The 14,616-nt window shown below is 45.6% G+C and overlaps 1 long non-coding RNA gene across 1 annotated transcript; it reads right to left on the minus strand.

The window, feature by feature from the left end:
• LOC110255416 lies at positions 3,765-9,978 on the minus strand. The gene is made up of 4 exons (XR_002335583.1): positions 9,942-9,978; positions 6,314-6,424; positions 4,436-4,512; positions 3,765-4,335 (listed from the first exon to the last, which is right to left on the minus strand). It is a non-coding gene; the product is annotated as an uncharacterized LOC110255416 (long non-coding RNA).

Raw genomic sequence — 14,616 nt, forward strand, 5'->3', positions numbered from 1 at the left:
TCACTATCCCAACAGAAGAAAAATGGGCCTCCCTGAATGAAAGCTCTCAAAGATGATCAAGCAGCTGTTGCTACCAAAAGAAGCAAAAGTGGGTGGAAGGTGACCAAAACCAATGAATATCCGCTTTGTTCTCTCTCAGGCCTCTACCTAAATGTCACTTTCTCAGGGAAGCTCTTCTTAATTACTCCATCTGTTGTATTCTTTCACGACACTCCTGATTTTTCACCGTTCTCATCACATTTTACACTTATGCATTTATTTGTTTGTTTCTGTCACATTCTCCCTCCATGAGAGAAGGGACCGTGCTTGTTTGCCCACTGCTATATCCCCATCCCTTGGCATGGAGCCTGGGGCATAATTAACCCTCAGTATCTAGTAAATGAATGCAATGAGAGAATGAATGAATGAATGAATGAACAGAGGCCTAATGATTCTTCTGACTCAGTCCATATGACATTGGCTTTATAGGAAAAGTGTGATGAGACCAGAGTATGGTAAATAGAGGATTGTAGGATCCACACCATGTTGGCGCCCTCTATAAGCTGTGAAGAGGACAAGGACCCACACTCAGGGTAAAGGAGGAAACACCACCTTGTGCTTCATAGGTGTGCCCTGTTGTGCTAGCCCAGGCCACACACACAGGCTGGAGGGATAAATTATAGAAGAAACGAGGCAAGAAAGAGGTCTGGGCTGGCAAAGGCAGCAAGCCTCAGAGTGCAGAGTAGGGAGCCTCAAAACTGAAACTGGGTGCATGGCCTGGCTGCAGTGGCCAGGAGCACAGGTCAGCAGTGTATGTTCATCAGACTCCTCCCTCGGCCCCATCTATGCCCAGCTGTGTCGCCGCTACAGCAGGGTCCTAGGCTCATCTATGGATGGCCTCAGGTCCTTGGAGAGTTTTTTGCTACGCAGGGGCAAAACGAGATCATATTAGAGCAATGCATGTAAAGCTAAACGCATTCCGCTTTTTGTATCAATGAATATTCTATTTGCGATTGCTTGGGGGTTTGTCTTCACCCATTTTTCAGCAAAATAAAAAGCTGGCAATCTGAGTTGCCCCCCCCCCACCAGATGTTTTCGTAATGCTGCAGGTGCATGTCATCTGAAAGCCTTGGACAGACCCACCTTATGATCTCAGAGACCCAAGTGATCCCTGCAAGGACTCAGCTGACTCAATAGACCTTGTGTTGTGAATCACAGCAACCCCGCCTGTTTCCTTTTTTGCCTTTCACCTAAGTGGCAGACACATTAGCTGGTTAGAATGTGGAGCTAAGGAGGCTTCACTCCCGGGACTGCATCTGTGGGTGTGGATCAGGAGGAACTGGAGGTGATTCTGGAGAGAGCGAGGCAGGAACAAGGTCTGGGGCTTGGGATCTGGTCATTTGCAGAGTATGTGTGCTCATGCATATGCACACATGTATATGCATGCATACCCACGTGTGTGTGTGGATGTGTGCACACTCGAGTGTGCATGCACGAGCACAGGCTTGTGGCAGAGTGAGTCCTTCTTAGGTCACCAATACTGTTCTGCCAAGAGGAGATACTTAATCCTAAATTTGTTTTCTTTTTCTTTTTTTTTTTTTTTTTCTTTTGTCTTTTTGCCATTTCTAGGGCCTCTCCCGTGGCATATGGAGGTTTCCAGGCTAGGGGTCCAATCCGAGCTGTGGCCGCGGCCTATGTCACAGCCACAGTAACTTGGGTCCGAGCTGCATCTGCAACCTACACCACAGTTCACGGCAACGCCAGATCCTTAACCCACTGAGCAAGGCCGGGGATCGAACCCGCATCTTCATGGTTCCTAGTCGGATTTGTTAACCACTGTGCCACGACGGGAATGCCAAGGAGATATTGTTTTCAATCCCTGTCTTACAAAGGGGAAAACTGAGACCTAGCACACAGAAGAAATTCACCCAAGGCCCAGCTGAACACATGTCAAATGACCAACTCCTTTGGCAATGCTTCCCTCCCCAGGTACTCAGTGTTAAAGTTAAATCTGATATGAATTCCCAGAAGCTGGAAAGACTCTTCTAGAACTAGAAAAGTGGTGAAATATACTTTTCCTAAATGGAGGGGAAAATATCCAACTTCTTGTCGTTGAAAAGTGGGGTAGCATTACATCTCATATGTTTACATTTCCGCCGCAGCCAGCCTACCCACCTCATGCACTTAGCTGGAATTTGAATTTCCTCAGAGACTATTACTGCAGAAGGATCAAGATTATAATGAAAATGTCTTTTTCTCACAGGTAATTATATTTTTATATATATATATATATATATAATACACACACACAGAGGTGCATTTTTTAAACCGAGATTTTGAACAAAATTGTACCTACTCACTTCTACAGTAAAGGGAGGCTTGCCCATTTTCCTAAAGCTGTAAGATCTCATGTAAGGAAAGTTTTAGGGCCTCCGCTTTCATTTGTACAGAGACACTGGAGCACTAATGAACAGCTCAGCCAGGATCTTCATGCTCACTCCCTCCGGTTTCTGAAATTTAAGTCTTCAGCTAAAGAGCGGAAAGGAATCCCTATTCCACCCAGCTGGCCGCAACCAAAGCCAACTCTCAAGCCAGGAGCACTGGTGGATTCTTTCCACTTAATTTCTCCACCACCTTCTCCCTGCTGGCAAATGTTAAGTGTCTATGTCAAGAGAAATCAGAGTTTCATTAACTTGGCTGTCTTCATGCTCGTCTAATTCCTTTCAGGGTTTCATTTTTGTGTTCTGTGTTTGTTTGGGAAAGAACACCACCCGAACACACAGGTCCCCAGAGTCCCATTAAAGGCGGAATGATGGAGGTCCCAGCTCAGTGGTTAATGAACCCAACTGGTATCCACGAGGACGCGGGTTCGATACCTGTCCTCGTTCAGTGGATTAAAGATCCGGTGTTGCCATGAGCTGTGGTGTAGGTCATAGATGCGGCTCGGATCCCGCATCGCTGTGGCGGTGGTGTAGGCCGGCAGCTGTAGCTCCGACTCGACCCCTAGCCTGGGAATCTCCATATGCGTGGGTGCGGCCTTAAAAAGACAATCAATCAATAAAATAAAGGTGGAATGATTGGAATAGTTGCCATGGGTGGAACAGAGCAGGAGAACACACCTTTATTCCATAGGGTATACATATTTCATTACAGGTTTTAAATTCCAAACCAAAAAGCAATGCTTCTTAATTACCTTAACTCTCAGACTCATACACCAGCTGTCCCCTTGGCCGGGCCCATTTTTAACATCAAAAGATGTTCCCTATCAACTGTGTCCTTGACCTCCACTGAGCTGCATCATTATCGGAAGGCAGGGGTAGAGTTTCTAGCCTATGCTAAACCCAGTCACGCCGCACATATTTACCAAGTGCCGCCTACGTGCAGGCACTGGATTGAATTTTCTGGATTCAGAGGTGAGTAAAAAAAGACAGAGTCCTTTCCATCCTAGAAAAGCTCACAGATCAGTGGAGAGAAAAATAAGCACACAATTACAAATGATCTTAAGTGTTTTGAAGAAAAAGAACCAGGTACTACAAAAAAGTTTAGTAACAGGACCTAGTTTTATTTATTTATTTATTTAATTTATTGTCTTTTTGTCTTTTCTAGGGCTGCACCCGCGGCATATGGAAGTTCCCAGGCTACGGGTCGAATCCGAGCTGCAGCTGCCAGCCTACGCCAGGGCCACAGCTACGCAGGATCCAAGCCACGTCTGTGACCTACACCACAGCTCACGGCAACACCAGATCCTAAACCCACTGAGCAAGGCTGGGGATCGAACCCACAACCTCATGGTTCCTAGTCGGATTGTTAACCGCTGAGCTGCAGCGGGAACTCCAGGACCTAGTTTTAAACTGAGAGGCCTGGAAAGACCTGTCTGGAAGTGACCTTAAATCTGAGAACCTCGAGGTGAAGAGGTGGGTGAAGAGGTGGGTGTTGGCCCCCGTGAGGAGCTCGCTGGGCACGTGGTCCTCCTCATCCAAAGATTCTGAATTTCTTGGATGATGACCAGACAAGGACAACTCCTCAGGGCCTCGTTGCTTTCAGAGAGGGGTCCTGGGAGCCCTGTGTCTTCCTTCACTGTTCGGCCGACACTTGGCTCTCAACCCCTGACTCCCGGCTGCAGCACTTGGGCGAGCACTTAGGTCAGCAGTCCAGGTGAGCGGTTTACCTGGCTCCCGTGTGTGTGGGGTCTCCACACCTAAGCTGTCCACTCTTGGAGAGCAAATGGCTCTGCTTTATCCTCTTTGCGTGATGCTCCCAGTGCCTAGAAAAGAGCTTGACAAGGAGCTGCCGTTCAGGGAACACCTGCTTAATTGAACTGGATTTCATCTCAGCGCTTGGTAGTGTCGTAAACATCTGATGGGAGAGAAGAGCCAAAGTAGACAAAGTAAGGATGCTTTAGAGGAGCGAAGATGAAAAGAAACGACATAAAAAGCCGAGGAATGGAAGCACTTACTGAAGTTTCAAGGAATCTGGCTTGTATGGCTTTGACTGATTCTGTGAAGCCACAGTTCCTTGCTTCTGTCTCCTCAGCTGTAAGATGCAACACTGATTTGATTTAACAGCAGTTTACTTTTTTGAGCATGGGGAGGAGGAGGAGAGCTGCTTTCAATGTATACATATATTAAAAGCTATATCCTGCTTTCAGAAACATTAACGTGGTCCCAGAAAGTATGTCTTATTATAATAATAATTTTTTAAAAATCAGCACCCATCATCACTATTCATGGGACTTAAAATTTATTTACTCTTTTGCCTGCCTAATATACAGTGATTTCTTTTTTCTTTTCTTTTCTTCTTTCTTTTTCTTTTTCTTTCTTTCTTTCTTTTTCTCTTTCCTTTCTTTCTTTCTTCCTTTCTTTCCTTTCTTTCTTTCCTTCCTTCCTTTTTTCCTCACTCTCTTTTGTCCTTTTTTTGTAATAGTTCCTCAAATTCCTTCTAAGAAATTATTCTTCTTCATTAGATACAATCTCCCGAGGTATATTTTTCTTTTTTGGCCACGCCCACAGCATGCAGAAGTTCCTGGCCCAGGGATCAAACCCATGCCACAGAAGGGACCTAAGCCACTGCAGTGCCAATGCCAGATCCTTAAGTCATCAAGCCACAAAACTCAAATCTTCTGAGCTATTCGATCAAGGTTCCCAGCTCTCTTCAAGTACGAGGATGGGCACCTGACTAGGTCACTCAGACATTGAAATGATGGTTGAGGGTCGAAAGCCTGGCCAGGATGGAACTTACTCATTCTAGATCTGGGATGCAGATAAAAAGATTCTGTTCAGAAGATTCTGTTTACAGAGGTCTTGTAAACTGCCTGTGTTCCCAAGTTAGTTGCTATTATTTATAGCTAAGGAATGCTAAATCATACAGTGCCCTTGACTGTTGGTACATATAGAATTGGAGTTCTTAACCTGAGGTCCGTAGGTTTGGAAATCATCCATGCATGGGCATCAGGAGGTCTACAAATAGGATATGATTTTTGTATCCGAAGATAAATGCCTTTTTTTTTTTTTTTGTGAGTTGGTCTATAGACAGACAGCTTTGGTTAGACTGTCAAAGAAATCCATGGCTGAAAAATAGGTTAGAAACTACCAATCCCAGAATAAGAATTCTTACCTGAAGTCTGTGGGTGAACCTGGATGGGGAAAAGGATATCTTTGTTTTCACTAGTTTCCGGTGACGTTCCTTTCCATTACAAATACAAGCAACACGCCATGGTATTAGTAGCAATAGCTGGGACTTTGCCACCAATAGAAATCAGATATTTTCATATCACATTATGGTGCTGCAGATATCTCTAATGTAATGTACACTTCTCACTACTTTAAAATGACAATGTTAGTGGACCCACAGCTAGGTGTCATTATTCAATGTGTTAATAATAGGGTTCCCATGGTGGCTCAGCAGTAATGAACCAGACTAGGAGCCACGAGGATGCAGGTTCGATCCCTGGTTTGCTCAGGGGGTTAGGGATCTGATGTTGCCATGAGCTGAGGTAGAGGTTGCAGATGCCATGGGCTCAGATCCTGTGTTGCTGTGGCTGTGGCATAGGTTGGTAGCTCCAGCTTTGATTGGACCCCTAGCCTGGGAACTTCCATATGCCATGGAAATTAAAAAAAAAAAAAGTACATATAACACTTGCTCATCAGATACTTTAATATTTTATAACTGTATCTCAATATGTTCAGCTTCCTTTGCAATCCTGTATGCTTTATTTTATCCAAATCATTATCCTGAGAAGAGGTCCAGAGCTTCATCAGACTGCCAAGGGGCTGGTAATACAAAAAGGTTAATAGCCCCTTGAGAAAAACTTGATAGGACTGTCTCCCAGCCTTACCTGTACTGGTTTTACAAAGCGAGTTTCTATCCTGCAATTCCTCGCTTCTCAACTTGACATATTGGTTTCAGCCTCTCGACCTCTGCTTTTTTCCAAAGCAGCAGGCATTACCTGTGGTCAAGAGAAACACACATACTTACATGAATCAGAAGAAAGAAACAAAAGCAAAAAATAATAATCAATTTTTTTTAAATAAAGAGAATGAGAGAGAGATGGAATAGTAAATCCATGGAGACAGAAAGCAGACTAGTGGTTGCCAGGGGCTGGAGCAGGGAGGGGGACGAGAGGTGATGGGTTCATAGACACAGAGTTTTCTTCAGGGCTGATGGAAATGCTAGGGAACCAGCAAGAGATGATGGCTGCAGGGCACGGCCCTGTGAATGTACTAAATGCCATCGAATCAGACAGTGTAAAAGGGCCAATTTTATGTTATGTGAATTCTATCTCAATAAAACATAAGACCAAGGAATCAATACAGAAGTTAAAAGGAAACTCCATTATAAAGTTGCCTGGGAAGTCAAGGCCCTCCTTAAGGGAATACAGAAAAGAGATCCCGAAGTTGCATGATGTTTGGTTTCCTCTCTCCCACCACGGCCCACCCGCCCCTCGAGTTGCTCATGTACACTGCAATTTTCGATCACTTGGGAAATTGCTAATGTGTACTTTAGCCTACACATTAAATTCTGGTTTGCACTTATGCATATTAAAACACACCACTAAATACTCATCTGACAAGCTATATTTTAAACCTCAAACAAGGTTTTATTGTGCCTGGATGCATTTTAATACACCTACTAAATTTTAGCTGGAGTGAAAAACAGCTGGCTGTCATGATGGATAAGGGAGGGGACCGTCTCTCCCATCCTGTCTTACACACCCTGCTTCCACCTGGGGGACAAGGGACTGGCAGCCCAGATCGCCCGAGAACTCTAGAGAACTTTCAGGAAAAGACCTCCCACATGATCCGAGGGTCAGGATCGGAGAGGTCACCGAAAGGTTTCCCAGCCCGGTAATTCCAGGACCTCAGGGTTCCTGCCCGCCTCCACCAGAGGAGACAGGGCTTAGCCTCCCACAAGGCCTCTGGCATCCTTCGTAATGCCCCCTCTGCCCAGGTCATGGAATCCTTTCCCTGCTCACCAACCCTTGTCTCCATGCAGCCTGCAGGGTAGTGCCCAAGCCTCTTAGCCCAGAACTGCCATTTTTTGAGGGCCCAGCCCATGGAGAGGGCTGGGTTAGGCTTCCTGTCAAATGTCTTAAGTGATGCTTTGGAACAGCGCTACATAGTCGTTTCAAGGCCACTTAGAGGTGAGGAAATGAGGCGTAGGGTCATTCCAAGTCCCACACTGGCCAAGCCCTCCCGCGTTTCCGTTCCATCCTCCCTCTGCCACTCCTGGACTTCCTCGGCCAGCGTCTCCTGGCTGTGTCACAAGGGGCCTCTGCTCCAAATGCCTCTCCCTCCACGTCCCAAATGCCCCCATTCATCAGGGGAAGCCCTCCCCTTGGCCAAGAAGATTTCTCAGCCCCCAGGGCTCCTGCGGCCTCTGAATCCCATTATGCCACTGACAGTGGGCAGGGGTCGCCTGGCGCGTGGGCTCTGTCTTGCCACCCCCCCCCCGCCCCATCTGCTCTCTTAAGCAAAATCCTCACTGAGGGCAGGGACTGTGTCTTTTTCCTCTTTGTATTTACTGCAGTCCCTGGTAGGATTGAGAGATGGAAAACTGCTTGATTCTCTCAATCAGCAGGAGATTGATTTTTTTTCAGGCCAAAGCACTGAGTCTATTTCCCAGCTTCTGTACCTCTCTTCCCCCCTGGAGAAGTCTGACAGGCTTCCAAGTCACTCTACACAGCCTGCGGGGCACAGGTGAGCCCAGCCTCGCTTAGAGCTTTCTCCCGGCGACCCCACCCTGCTTCCTCTGTATCTGGGAAGATGGAACAGGCTCTTTTTTCCCTTTACGTGTCCAGTGACATCACCCTTTGCAGGCAGGGACAGAGGGACCCTCAAGGCAAATGAAGTATGGCTGCTTATTCAGAGAATGAGCAGCTCGTGCCCCGTCTCCTGGTGTCTGGGGGCTGTTGAGGCGGGTGCTATGGGGATCATGTTGGCAGCAAGAATGGGTTCAGTGGCCTTAAGTGCCCACAGGAGAGGATGGGGCCTTGGGGTGGGGGAATTGGTTGGAAGGCAGAGCTGCCTGCGTCACGTGATTTCAGTGATGCTGTAAGACCGCAGGTGTCGCCAGCCATGTCCCTTTGAGCTTGTGATGGGGTCTTCTCCTTTCTGTGTTCAAAATTCCTGTCATTTCAGTTCTTCTCTGTTTTATTTCTTTTTGCTATTTTTTTTTTTTTTTTTTTTTTTTTTTTTTGCTTTTTAGGGCTGCACCCACGGCATATGGAAGTTCCCAGGCTAGGGACTGAATCAGAGCTATATCTGCCGGCCTACACTACGGTCACAGCCATGCAGGATCCGAGCCATATCTGCGACCTACACCACAGCTCATGGCAACACCAGATCCCTAACCCACTGAGCGAGGCCAGGGATCAAACCTGCGTCCTCAGAGATACTAGTTGGATTTGTTACCGCTGAGCCACAACAGGAGCTCCTTTCTCTGCTTTAGATCGTGTGGCTTCTTCCTTTTTACACTGTCTTGCCTTAGATGCACATGTCGGGAAGATTAACTGGAGGTGGAGGACGAATGAGGGACACTGGTTTTCTGGGAAGATGGGCCCAGCTGGGGAAGGGCAAGAAAGGCCAGAATGAGTAGGCTTCACCCAATTTCTGCAGAGGACTAAGTGTCTCTTTGGCGACACTTTGGCAGGTACAGGCCATCAGAAGAACAGAACAGGTAGCGCAGGAGGAGAGTAGGAGAGTACGGAAATGTCCAGGGGGAAAAGGCGTAAGGTGAGTGAGAGGAGGATGCAGAAAGCATTGGACACAGGTCAGCCTGCCCAGCTCCCTGAGATGGGACATGGCCAAGCTGGCCCAACACCAGACCATGGCTATCCTTCCCCCACAATGACAGGCTGAAGATGAGCGTTTAGTGGGTATCGGGTGGAACCTGAGGGGGAGAAGGAGCTGCCAGCGAAGAGCTCCCTGCAGGCAGGACCTCGGAAGGAGGGATTCATCAGTTCCCACCAGAGGGCACGGCTCCAATCCAGCCTTTGTGGGGAGGGGAGAGAAGTGGAGGGGCAGCCTTCAAAAGCAAGCAGCCTCGAAGTTCCCATCGTGGCACAGTGGTTAATGAATCCAACTAGGAACCATGAGATTGCAGGTTCGATCCCTGGCCTCGCTCAGTGGGTTAAGGATCCAGCATTGCCATGAACTGTGGTGTAGGTTGCAGACACGGCTCAGATCTGGCATTGCTGTGGCTGTGGTGCAGGCCAGCAGCTACAGCTTCGAGGGAACCTCCGTATGCCACAAGCATGGCCCTAGAAAAGATGAAAAAAAAAAAAAAAAAGCCAGCAGTCTCTGTAGCAGGGGGACTGGAAGACTAAGTTTCTCCACAGAGAGATCTAGTTACACGTTAGGAACAGAGTCAAGAACAAGGCAGAAGCACATCCTGTTTCACGAGAAAAACAAGGTCTTCAAAAGCAGATGTTCTGGATTGGTTTTTTTGTGGCAAAATACATATACCTGGAGTTCACGGAGGGCCTAGTGGTTAAGGATTCAGTATTGTCACTGCTGTGGCTTGGATGTACTCTCTGGTCCAGGAACTTCCTCGTGCCCCAGGCATAGCCAAAAAAAAAAAGTAACATAAAATTTACCGTTTTGACCAACTCAAAGTATATAATTCAGTGGCGTTAATTATACTCACAGTGCTATGCAGCCATCATTGCTGTCTAGTTCCAGAACATTTTCATCATCCTAAATAGAAACCCAGTATCCAGCAAGCAGTCACTCGCATTCCGCCTCCTCATCAGCTCCTGGCTGCCACTAATCTGCTTTCTGTGTCTCTGGATTTGCCTTTGCTGGACATGTCATATAAATGGAATCATATGACAGGTAACCTTTTGTGTCTGGCCTCTTTCACTTAGCATGAGGTTTGCAAGGTTCATCCACGCTGTAGCATGTTATGGTTGATTTCACGTGTCAACTTTACTGGGCATAGGATGCTCAGATATTTGGTTAGACATTGTTTCTGGGTATGTCTGTGAAAGTGTTTCTGGATGAGATGAGCATTTAAATGGTAGATTGGATAACGCTGGTTGCCCTCCCCAGTGTGGGTGGGCTTTGTCCAATCCACTGACGGGCAGGATAGAACAAAAAGGCTGAGCAAGGGAGAATTTGTTCTCTCTCAGCCTGACTGTTTTCAAGCTGGGATACTGGACTTTGGACTTGGACTTAGCCTGGAAATTATACCATTGACTTTCCTGATTCTTAAGCCTTTGGATTCGAACTAGAACTGTACTATTGGCTCTCCTGAGTATTAGCTTCCAGACTGCAGATCTTGGGAGGTACAAGCCACCATAACCATGGGAGATAATCCCTTATATATATATGCATCACATAATATTAATATATACACATATACTAATATATGTAATGCATTATACTTCTATTGATAGGCGAAACATAGGTATATAGATTTACTAATATTAATATATTTAATATATAACATGTTATAGGTTATATAATATATATGCCCAGACATATATATAGCCATATATATATCTACATATATATGTGTATGTGTGTATGTGTGTGTGTGTGTGTATATATATATATATAAATATATATATCCTATTAGTTCTATTTCTTTGGCGAATCATAATACGTAACATGTATCAGTTCTTCATTTCTTTTAATAACACAATAATAGTCCATTGTATGGATAACTACATTCTGTTTATCCATTCACCACTTGATGGGCATCTGGCAACCCAGATGCCCAGTTTTTTTTCTTTTTTTTTTTTTTTGTCTTTTTAGGGCCACACCTGCGGCATATGGAGTTCCAAGCCTAGGGGTCGAATTGGAGCTGTAAACGCTGGCCTACACCACAGCCACAGCAAAGCCAGATCCAGATCTGAGCCACATCTGTGACCTACACCACGGCTCACTGCAATGCTTGATCCTTAACCCACTGAGCAAGGCCAGGGATCGAACCTGCATCTTCATGGATGCCAGTCAGGTTCGTTTCCACTGAGCCACGACGGGAAATCCTGCACTAGGTTTTGAATCCTGGTTAAGTGGAGTCGCTTCACCTCTCTAGGCACCTGTTTCATCATATGTTACTTCTTCTTTTTTTTTTTCTGTCTTTTTAGGGCTGTACCTGAAGCATATGGAAGTTCCCAGGCTAGGGGTCAAATCGCAACTAGAGTTGCCAGCCTACACCACAGCCATAATGATGCCAGATCCTAGCTGCCTCTGTAACCTACACTGCAGCTTGTGGCAATGCCGGATGCTTTAACATACCTGCCTCCTCCTAGATACTAGTCAGGCTCTTATCCCGCTGAGCCACAATGGGAACTCCACATGAGACTTTCTTATGAAGGGTAAATGAAATAAAGCATGTAGGAGCCTGACATAGCAGGGCAATCAACAAGTGCGTTCCCTTAACTGGAATCAGGACCAAGATCAGAGTGGGCCCAATAGCAGAGCTAACCTGCAATAGATCTAAGTTCCTTAAATTCCTCCGCAGATCAGAACTGGGCTCAGAGTCAGGGCAGGTTGGACACCTGCTGGTGGAGGACAAGAGGTCTCAGTTCTGAGGGAAGGAGACTGACTCCTTCCTTGCTCTGCTGCCTCTCCCTAGCACACCCGCTTGGAGAACGGAGGTCCTAAATCAGGACCCCAGAACTTGAGTGTGCCTCTGTTTCAGTGTCTTAGGTCAATAAATATTGTGAGGAAATATCTCACATTTAAACTGTTAGAAATACCACACATTTTGCAGGTGTTCGAAAGCTAAGGCACACACTGCCATCATAGCTTATCCTATCGTAGAAATAAGTCCTCTTCGGGCACGTTTACAACTTTCGTTCAGCTTATTCTATAGCATGCACTCACATTACATAAAACTTGTGAAAAAATAATACCTGTCATTCCCTAAATCACAGTAATTTCAGATGTTACACTGACTTTCACTTTTTTTTAATGTTCTATAACTGTTAATGTTGCTCTCATAGATGTCATAAAAGGCAACCTGAAAATTGAGTTTAAATGCACCGACTCTTCTGTGCTAAAGGCACACAGACAGAATAGCTTACTCTGCAGTCATGTGTGACCAATTCAATGGCCACCTAAGAGCACTGGTCTGGGGCTTGCAAGGCCCCGCATGCAAGTGGGACCAAGAACATGTCCCTTGACTGCTCTGAGCCTCCGTTTGCTCATCTGTGCAGTTCATTCATTCAGCAGCACTCTCTGAGGACCACAGTGAGCCACGCACTGGGCGAGCCTCTGGGGTTACAGAAAAGAGTAAGCCCTACATCCCCTACTCTCAGAAACCCAGAGCCAAGCAGGGAAGTAGCTGACACACCCAATGCCTTACTCTGTGCCAGAGGTTCTTCTCGCATTTCGTACATGTTAGCTCATCAGATCCTTCCAACAACCTCCAAGTGGAGAGTATTATTCATACTGTTATTATCTTCATTTCACAAATTAGGAAACTAAAGCGCAAGATTGTGCAGCAACTTACCTGGCTAGTCAAGAGCAAATCTAGGCAGTCTGCCTTTAAGAGACCACCTTGTAGCCGCTATGAAAAACAGCATGGAGATTCCTTTTAAAAAAATGAAAATAGAACTACCATATGATCCAGCAATTCCACTCCTGGGTATATATCGGAAGGAAACAAAAAACACTAATTCAGAAAGATTCATGCACTGCAATGTTCATAGCAGCACTATTTCCAACAGCCAAGACATGGAAGCAACCCAAGTGCCCATCAACAGACAACTGAACTAAGAACACGTGATATATAGGAGTTTCCACTGTGGCTCAGGGGTTAAGAACCTCACATAGTATCCGTAAGGGTGCAGGTCCAATACCCGGCCTCACTCAGTGGCTTTAGGATCTGGTGTTGCCACAAGCTGTGGCGTAGGTCACTGATGCAGCTTAGATATGATGTTGCTGTGGCCATGGTGTAGGCCAGCAGCTGCAGCTCTGATTTGACCTATAGCCTGGGAACTTCCATATGCCATAGATGCAGCCGTAAAAAGCCAAAAAAAAAAAAAAAAAAAAAAGATTTGATAGGTAAATAGATCAATAATGGAATATTACTCAGCCATAAAAAGAATGATATACTGCCATTTGCAGCAATGTGAATGGACTTAGAGAATATTATCCTTAGTGAACTACATCAGAGAAAGACACATACTTTATGATATCATTTATATGTGGAATCTTAAAAAGATTACAAATAAATGTATATGCAAGTAGAAACAGACTCACAAGTGTAGAAAACAAACTTGTGCTTACCAAAGGGGGGAAGGAAAGGGGCAAATTAGGGGTATGGGATCAATGGGTACAAACTACAACACAAAATAGGTAAGCAGAGTTCCCGTCGTGGCACAGCAGAAATGAATCCAACTAGGAACCATGAGGTTGCAGGTTTGATCCCTGGCCTTGCTCAGTGGGTTAAGGATCTGGCGTTGCTGTGAGCTGTGGTATAGGTCGCAGACGCAGCTCGGATCCTGCATTGCTGTGGCTCTGGCGTAGGCCGGCAGCTGCAGCTCTGATTGGACCCTTAGCCTGGGAACCTCCATATGCCACAGGAAGTGGCCCTAGAAAAGGCAAAAAGACAAAAAAAAAAAAAAAAAAAAAAAAAGGTAAGCAACAGGGATTTACTGTATAGCACAGGGAATTATGCCCATTATCTTTTAATAACTTCTAATGAAATATAATCTGCAAAAATACTGAATCATGGTGTTCCCCGGTGGCTAATTTGATTCCTCATTGCCACTGCTGTGGCTCGGATTCAATCCCTGGCCCCAGAAAATTCTGCATGCCATGGGCACAGCCCAAAAAATATATATATATATACATACTGAATCACTATACTATACATCTGAAACTAACACAATACTGTAAATCAACTAAACTTCAATTAAAAAAAAAAAGTCTGCTCTGTTACGCAGCACAGATTTTGCCCCAGTGCATATATTCACATAATAGATATCAATGCAGAAAACACAGGAGCATAGAGCAGAGCAATTTATTTTACCCGAATGAAGTTAAGGAAGGAATCAGACATGACTGTGTCTTGGCCAAGAAACGTGAACAGAGTCTCATCCAGCACAGATGGGGGAAAAAACCGTAAGAGCAAAACTCTAGAGGGAGGCGAGCGCCTGGCCTGGGGAATATGAAGAAAGTCCTG

The sequence above is a fragment of the Sus scrofa genome, chromosome 9 (assembly GCF_000003025.6).
Source record: "Sus scrofa isolate TJ Tabasco breed Duroc chromosome 9, Sscrofa11.1, whole genome shotgun sequence".
Taxonomy (NCBI): domain Eukaryota; kingdom Metazoa; phylum Chordata; class Mammalia; order Artiodactyla; family Suidae; genus Sus; species Sus scrofa.